The sequence below is a fragment of the Nerophis ophidion genome, linkage group LG06 (assembly GCF_033978795.1).
Source record: "Nerophis ophidion isolate RoL-2023_Sa linkage group LG06, RoL_Noph_v1.0, whole genome shotgun sequence".
In the NCBI taxonomy this organism is placed as follows: domain Eukaryota; kingdom Metazoa; phylum Chordata; class Actinopteri; order Syngnathiformes; family Syngnathidae; genus Nerophis; species Nerophis ophidion.
This window is the reverse complement of record NC_084616.1, coordinates 60,703,641-60,712,012: the sequence shown is the minus strand read 5'-3', so window position 1 is coordinate 60,712,012 and position 8,372 is coordinate 60,703,641. Positions and strand designations below refer to the sequence as shown.

General features: G+C 41.9%; 1 protein-coding gene across 2 annotated transcripts in view; it reads left to right on the top strand.

Moving 5' to 3' along the window:
• Positions 1–2,971: 2,971 nt before the first annotated feature.
• The window catches only part of b4galt3 (UDP-Gal:betaGlcNAc beta 1,4- galactosyltransferase, polypeptide 3), a 29,297-nt gene continuing 23,896 nt past the window's right edge, over positions 2,972–8,372 (top strand). The window contains exon 1 of one of the 2 annotated variants that reach the window (XM_061904460.1): positions 2,972–3,266. The gene's annotated coding sequence lies outside the window, so the exon portion shown is untranslated. The remainder of the gene's footprint in view (positions 3,267–8,372) is intronic. The other variant, XM_061904459.1, reaches the window with a different exon arrangement.

Below are 8,372 nucleotides of genomic sequence, written 5' to 3'. Positions count from 1 at the left end.
ATGATAGAAGGCATGGAAAATAGCTCGGGTGTCGTTAAAGCAACGTTCCTTAGACCAGTGGTTCTCAACCTTTTTTCAGTGATGTACCCCCTGTGAACATTTTTTTAATTCAAGTACCCCCTAATCAGAGCAAAGCATTTTTGGTTGAAAAAAAGAAATAAAGAAGTAAAATACAGCACTATGGCATCAGTTTCTGATTTATTTAATTATATAAAAGTGCAAAATAATGCTCATTTGTAGTGGTCTTTCTTGAACTATTTGGAAAAAAAGATATACAAAGAACTAAAAACTTGTTGAAAAATAAAAAAGTGATTCAATTATAAATAAAGAGTTCTACACATATAAGTAATCATCAACTTAAAGTGCCCTCTTTGGGGATTGTAATAGAGATCCATCTGGATTCATGAACTTAATTCTAAACATTTCTTCACAAAAAAAGAAATCTTTAACATTAATATTTATGGAACATGTCCACAAAAAATCTGGCTGTCAACACTGAATATTGCATTGTTGCATTTCTTTTTTCACAGTTTATGAATTTACATTCATATTTTGTTGAAGTATTTTTCAATAAATATATTTATAAAGGATTTTTGAATTGTTGCTATTTTTAGAATATTAAAAAAAAATCTCACGTACCCCTTGGCATACCTTCAAGTACCCCCAGGGGTACGCGTACCCCCATTTGAGAACCCCTGCCTTAGACAACAATTCAAATATCAATGCAGTCGGGGGGAGGTGGGCCAGTGACTTGATTGATTTAACGATGAATTAAAGGCCTACTGAAATGAGATTTTCTTATTTAAACGGGGATAGCAGGTCCATCCTATGTGTCATACTTGATCATTTCGCAATATTGCCATATTTTTGCTGAAAGGATTTAGTAGAGAACATCCACGATAAAGATCGCAACTTTCGGTGCTAAGTGGCGCAGTGGAAGAGTGGCCGTGCGCAACCCGAGCGTCCCTGGTTCAAATCCCACCTAGTACCAACCTCGTCACGTCCGTTGTGTCCTGAGCAAGACACTTCACCCTTGCTCCTGATGGGTGCTGGTTGGCGCCTTGCATGGCAGCTCCCTCCATCAGTGTGTGAATGTGTGTGTGAATGGGTAAATGTGGAAGTAGTGTCAAAGCGCTTTGAGTACTTTGATGGTAGAAAAGCGCTATTTATTTAAGAGGAATTTCCTGCCTCAGACGATGATGTCACATGTTGATGGCTCCTCACATCTTCACATTGTTTTTAATGGGAGCCTCCAACAAAAAGTGCTATTTGGACCAAGAAAACGACAATTTCCCCATTAATTTGAGCGAGGGTGAAAGATTTGTTTTTGAGGATATTGATAGCGACGGACTAGGAAAAAAAAACAAAAAAGAAAACGTGATTGCATTGGGACGGATTCCGATGTTTTTAGACACATTTACTCGGATAATTCTGGGAAATCCCTCATCTTTTTATTGTGTTGCTAGTGTTTTAGTGAGATTAATATTACCTGATAGTCGGAAGGGTGTCTCCATGGGTGTGTTGACGCGCAGTGTCTCAGGGGAGTCGACGGCACCTATGGACAGCACAAGCTCAGCTTTTCTCCGGTAAGACTTTTTAACCACAATTTTCTCACCGAAACCTGCTGGTTGACATTCGGTAGGGATCCATGTTGGCTTGACCGCGCTTTGATCCATAGTGAAGTCTCACCTGCAGGAATTTTAAACAAGGAATCACCGTGTGTTTGTGTGGCTAAAGGCTAAAGCTTCCCAACTCCATCTTTCTACTGTGACTTCTCCAATATTAATTGAACAAATTGCAAAAGATTCAGCAACACAGATGTCCAAAATACTGTGTAATTATGCCGTTAAAGCAGACGACTTTTAGCGCTCATATTCCTAAAATTGCAATTTAGTAATCTAAAAAGGACGTATTGGCATGTCTTGAAATTTAATATTTCATCATTGATATATAGATTAGATAGTACTTTATTTATTCCGTCAGGAAAATTAAAATTTTCAGCACAATCCCATTCAAGATCAGACAAACATTACAGGGAGACAGCGCCCCTTACAAAAAAGATGACATACAGGTAAACAAGGGGCGGGGGGGAGAAAAGAATAGAAGATTAAAATATAATTTAAAAAATCGGTCTTAGCCTGGGCCCTGGAGTGGGGGTGCAGACTGAGGCCAAGGGGGAAAAAAACCCAAACAACAACTCATAGCCATAGTACACATCCCTCTTCCATGTGTGTAAGAGGGAAACATCAAACATCAAAGAACACAGAGGACATTAAAGACATTAAAGCAGCAGATACAAGCAGACACTTCTACATACAGCTATGAATAAAAAGTAAAATAAACATATCCACTGTGGTGGCCTCTGCGGTGTTCCACGCCATCGTCCGCTGGGCTGAAGGGAGCATGGCCAGAGACAGAAGCAGACCCAACAAAGCAACCAAGACAGCCGACTCCACTCTCGGCCAGTGTCCAGTCCGCATGGATGAGCGAGGATACGTCCAAGGTGACTGAGGTGTCCGACACCTGCTCACCCAGCCAAGACACCGCGAAGCCTCTCCGTTCCGGCGCTCAGTGCTAGCTCCGCAGCTCTGTCCCCCTCATCCGCATCTCCTCCAGTCCCTCCAAACAGACTCTGGTGTAGCAGACACCCAGCAGCTGGTCTCCATGGCCAAAAGGCTCCCGGGAGGCAGATCCAGAAGTCCACAAAAAAAGCACCACCGAGGTCACGAAAGTGTCACCCCTTGTCACACAGTCCCAAAGGGTCCCGGACCAAAAGGCAAAAAAAAACCAAAAAAACAAAAACAAAAACAAAAACAAAAAACTATATAAACTATCAGACTGTGTAGTGGGTAGTAGTGGGTTTCAGTAGGCCTTTAAATATTTTATTTTTAAACAAAGTGACGAATGTATGTGGGGAGTTGAGGGGGGGGCACCTCCCCCCGACTCCCCCTCCCTCCTCCGCCCATGGACGCAGTCACGCAGCCCAGGACGCAGTACGAGCTTCCTCGGCGATGCCAGCACGGCCGCGCTGTGCTGTCATGCTATCATTGCGTGTGAGAGTCGCGGTTGAAGCAGCGCCGATTTCACCCCCAGATGAGCGATCGGGGGGAGGGGGAGACGAGGAGTAGCCTCATCTGCAGCCAAATTGCATCTTTTTGCTCCATCGCCTTTTTTTTTGGTGGGAGTAGGTGGGGGGGGTTGGACTCGGCCCGTGGATTGTGAGCGGAAGCCGCGGGCAGGATTGCAAATGTCGCAGCGAGGAGCTGGTGAGTAGGCCGGTGCATCGCAACTTGGAAACACCGCAGAATTACACGCTGCTCTCAGACCCGCAGCGACATCATAAACCTCCCACACTGCACGCTGGTCACTCGAGCGTGGACGTGGTCACGGCGCTCGTGCGGGCTGATATATGTGACAAGTAAACAGGCGGAACTTGACGGTGGATTAATTTGATCTGCAAGCAGCAACTATTCTCGCCTTAAATAACCTTAATGGAAATGCGCCCTCTAAAAATAGTTGATTTTAAATAGGCTGAAAAAAACAAAACTAAAAACACATCCTTTTAGGTGGCATGGCCATGCTTTATTATAGCAGACTGTGTTGTAGCTACAGTGCCAGCTCCATTATTTGCAGAGTGCATAAAGATGATAGGAGGAAGAGAGAACACTTCCTGTCACACAGAAGGTTTAATTGGACTCTGGCAAAAGGTTAAAGGGGAACATTATCACAATTTCAGGAGGGTTAAAACCCAACAAAAATCAGTTCCCAGTGGCTTATTTTCCATCCATCCATTTTCTACTGCTTATTCCCTTTTGGGGTCGCGGGGGGTGCTGGCGCCTATCTCAGCTACAATCGGGCGGAAGGCGGGGTACACCCCTGGACAAGTCGCCACCTCATCGCAGAGTGGCTTATTTTATTTTTCGAAATTTTTTTCAAAATTTTACCCATCATGGAATAGCCCGAAAAAAAGCTTTAAATGCCTACTGAAACCCACTACTACCCACCGCGCAGTCTGATAGTTTATATATCATTTCATTTTCATTTTCTACCGCTTATTCCCTTTTGGGGTCGCGGGGGGCGCTGGCGCCTATCTCAGCTACAATCGGGCGGAAGGCGGGGTACACCCTGGACAAGTCGCCACCTCATCGCAGAGTTTATATATCAATGATGAAATATTAACATTGCAACACATGCCAATACGACCCTTTTAGTTTAATAAATTGCAATTTTAAATTTCCCGGGAGTTTCGTCTTTGAAATGTTGTGTATTGTAATGATGATGTGTACGCAAGACATCATGGGTTTTTTAGGAAGTATGAGCGCTGCGCAGACATACAAAGCTAAAAGTCGTCTGCTTTAACGGCATAATTATACAGTATTTTAGACATCTGTGTAGCTGAATCTTTTGCAATTTGTTCAATTAATATTGGAGAAGTCACAGTAGAAAGATGGAGTTGGGAAGCTTTAGCCTTTAGCCACACAAACACACGGTGATTCCTTGTTTAAAATTCCTGGAGGTGAAACTTCACTATGGATCAGAGCGCGGTCAAGCCAACATGGATCCCTACTAAATGTCAACCAGCAGGTTTCGGTGAGAAAATTGTGGTTAAAAACTCAGTTCTTACCGGAGAAAAGCTGAACTTGCGCCGTTCATAGCTGACGTCGACTCCCCTGAGAAACTGCGCGTCAAGACACCCGTGGAGATACCCTTCCGACTATCAGGTACTATAAAACTCACTAAAACACTAGCAACACAATAGAAAGATAAGGGATTTCCCATAATTAACCAATAGAATGTGTCTAAAAACATCGGAATCCGTCCCAATGCAATCGGGTTTTTTTTTTGTAACTTTTTTTTTTTTTTCTAGTCAGTCACTATCAATATCCTCAAACACAAATCTTTCATCCTCGCTCAAACTAATGGGGAAATTGTCCTTTTCTCGGTCCGAATAGCACTTTTTGTTGGAGGCTCCCATTAAAAACAAAGTGAATATGTGAGGAGCAATCACACGTGTGACGTCATCGTCTGCGACTTCCGGTAGAGGCAGGGCATTTCTCTTACAACCAAAAGTTGCAAACTTTATCGTTGATGTTCTCTACTAAATCCTTTCAGCAAAAATATGGCAATATCGCGAAATTATCAAGTATGACACATAGAATGGACCTGACATTCCCGTTTAAATAAGAAAATCTCATTTCAGTAGGCCTTTAATTGGAATCTGGCAAACGGGTAAAGGGGAACATTATCACAATTTCAGAGGGTTTAAACCAATAAAAATCAGTTCCCAGTGACTTATTTTATTTTTCAAAGTGTTTTTCAAAATTTTACCCATCATGGAATATCCCGAAAAAAGGCTTTAAAGTGCCTGATTTTCGCGATCTGTAAATCCACCCGTCCATTTTCCTGTGACGTCGCTGCGTGACGCCAATACAAACAAACATGGCTGATAGCACAGCAAGATATAGCGACATTAGCTCGGATTCAGACTCGGATTTCAGCGGCTTAAGCAATTCAACAGATTATGCATGTATTGAAACGGATGGTTGGAGTGTGGAGGCAGATAGTCAAAACGAAATTGAAGAAGAAACTGAAGCTGTTGAGCGAATAGCTATTGAAGCTATTCGCTCAATAGCTATAGTTATAGCTATTGAAGCTATTCGGCGATCGCCTTCTAACCAACGATTGCATATTTTGACCACTGGAGCAACTTAAATCCGTCGATTGGTAAGTGTTTGTTTGGCATTAAATATGGGTGGAGGGAAAGACAGGTATGTAAAAATTTAGCTACAAATGTACATACAGCTAGCCTAAATAGCATGTTAGCATCGATCAGCTGGCAGTCATGCCGTGACCAAATATGTCTGATTAGCACATAAGTCAATAACATCAACAAAACTCACCTCTGTGATTTCGTTGACTTTATCGTTGGAAATGCATCTGCTTTGAGTGTCGCAGGATTTCCACACATCTCTGTCGTAGCATCGCTATCGTCTGTAAAATGTCCAGAACAAACGAGGGACTTTCGCATCTTTTGACACAGGTACAACTTGAATCCGTCGATTGGTATGTGTTTGTTTGGCGTTAAATGTGGGTGGAGGGAAAGGCTGGATGCAAATATAGCTACAAATGAGGCATAAAGATGCAGGAAACAGCAGACGATTTATTATCATCAACAGAAGTGAATTACATGTATATAGTGCTTTTTCTCAAATGACTCAAAGCACTTTACATTGTGAAACCCTATATCTAAGTTACATTTTTTTAACCAGTGTGGGTGGCACTGGGAGCAGGTGGGTAAAGTGTCTTTCCTAAGGACACAACGGCAGTCTCTAGGATGGCGGAAGCAGCGACCGAACCTGCAACCCTGAAGTTGCTGGGACGGCCGCTCTACCAACCGCCAGTTTTGCTCATAAATGTTCCACTACATGAAGCGATCTTTGAGCATCGAGCAGTGCTCGAGACAAGGCATAAATATGACATGCTGATTGGCAGCAGGTGTGGACCGCCTGCCAATCAATGGCAGGTGAGTGATCAAACAGTGCTCAGAGACAAACAGGAAATGGAACAAAACAAGAACACTGATGAGAAATAAATATAAAAACAAGTAAACAAACAGAAATGAAGTGACAAATCGTCAAATAAATACTTAAATCTAGTTAATACAGTAGTTAAAGGCCTACTGAAACCCACTACTACCCACCGCGCAGTCTGATAGTTTATGTATCAAAGATGAAATATTAACATTGCAACACATGCCAATACGGCCGGTTTAGTTTACTAAATTACAATTTTAAATTTCCCACGAAGTTTCTTGTTGAAAACGTCGCGGAATGATGACGTGTGTTTGTGACCTTATTGGTTGGAGGGGACATATTAGCTCAGCAACACTTACGGCTAAAAGTCGTCTCTTTTCATCGCATAATTACACAGTGATTTGGACATCTGTGTTGCTGAATCTTTTGCAATTTGTATAATTGATAATGGAGACTACAAAGAACAATACTGTTGATGGAAAGCGGTGGATTGCAGCTGTCTTTAGCACCGAGACACAGCCGGTGTTTCTTTGTCTGTTGTGAAGCTTTAACACAGAGCGGTCAAGCGAACATGTTTCTCTACGTCAACCAGCATGTTTTTGGATGGGAAAATTGTGATATATATCTTACCGGAGACATCAGTGTATTATGCGTCCTCCTGCAGTAGTTATCAAAATAGGCAGCTGTGAGCTTGGCTCCTCGGCTTCTCTCTAAGACACTGGCGTGTTCACCGCAGCCATCCGACTTTGAGGTATGTCTTCACAACCTCACTAAAACACTATTAAAACGATATGCAGATAAGGGATCGTCCAGAATTATCCTAGTAAATGTGTCTAATTGCATCTGAAATGCTCACACTGCCGCCGCCCAGAGCCGTCGCTTTTTGTTTATATTTTATTTTATTTATTTATTTTTTGTAGTCCTTCACTGTCAATATCCTCATCCACAAATCTTTCATCCTCGCTCAAATTAATGGGGAAATTGTGGCTTTCTAGGTCCAAATTGCTCTTACTGCTGGTGGCTCACTTTATAAACAATGTGAGGATGTGAGGAGCCCGACAACCAGTGACGTCACGCGCGCATACTCCCGGTGAAGGCAAGGCTTTTTTATTAGCGACCAAAAGTTGCGAACTTTATCGTCGATGTTCTCTACTAAATTCTTTTAGCAAAAATATGGCAATATCGCGAAATGATCAAGTATGACACATAGAATGGACCTGCTATCCCCGTTTAAATAAGAAAATCTTATTTCAGTAGGCCTTTAATTTTACTTGATAAAACATCTTAAATTAGGATTTGTAATGCAGCTGAGATAGGCTCCAACACCCCCCGCAACCCGAAAGGGACAAGCGGTAGAAAATGGATGGATCTTTAGAAACTAGCATGACCTTTATGTTGTAACTTATGGGTTATATAGTTCATGTGATGATCATTCATAATTTGCATACTTCATTTAATTGCTGATCTATTATGATTTACAGTTAAAAAGAGTTATGAGGTAATTGATGTGATTTATACATGTATTTGATATTGATTATTTGAGAAACACTGACACTGAATTGAGTTGTTGTCTACTTCACAGCCTAATAAAGGGTTAACTAAGATACTGCATGTTCCACAATTCGTTGAGGCAGACCGGATGTAGAAAGACCGGAGCAGGTGCATTGTGTGTTGTTGAGATTGAGCATTACGAGTCTACGGGTGAATGAATGCACGACAGATAACAAGATAAAATAATTGATTTATATCGTTTTGTATGCCCATTTTTTTTGTTATATAAAGTACAACTTTATTTACACATTTCCTACGTCCTGCCCAATACTTTGATCATAGTTAATC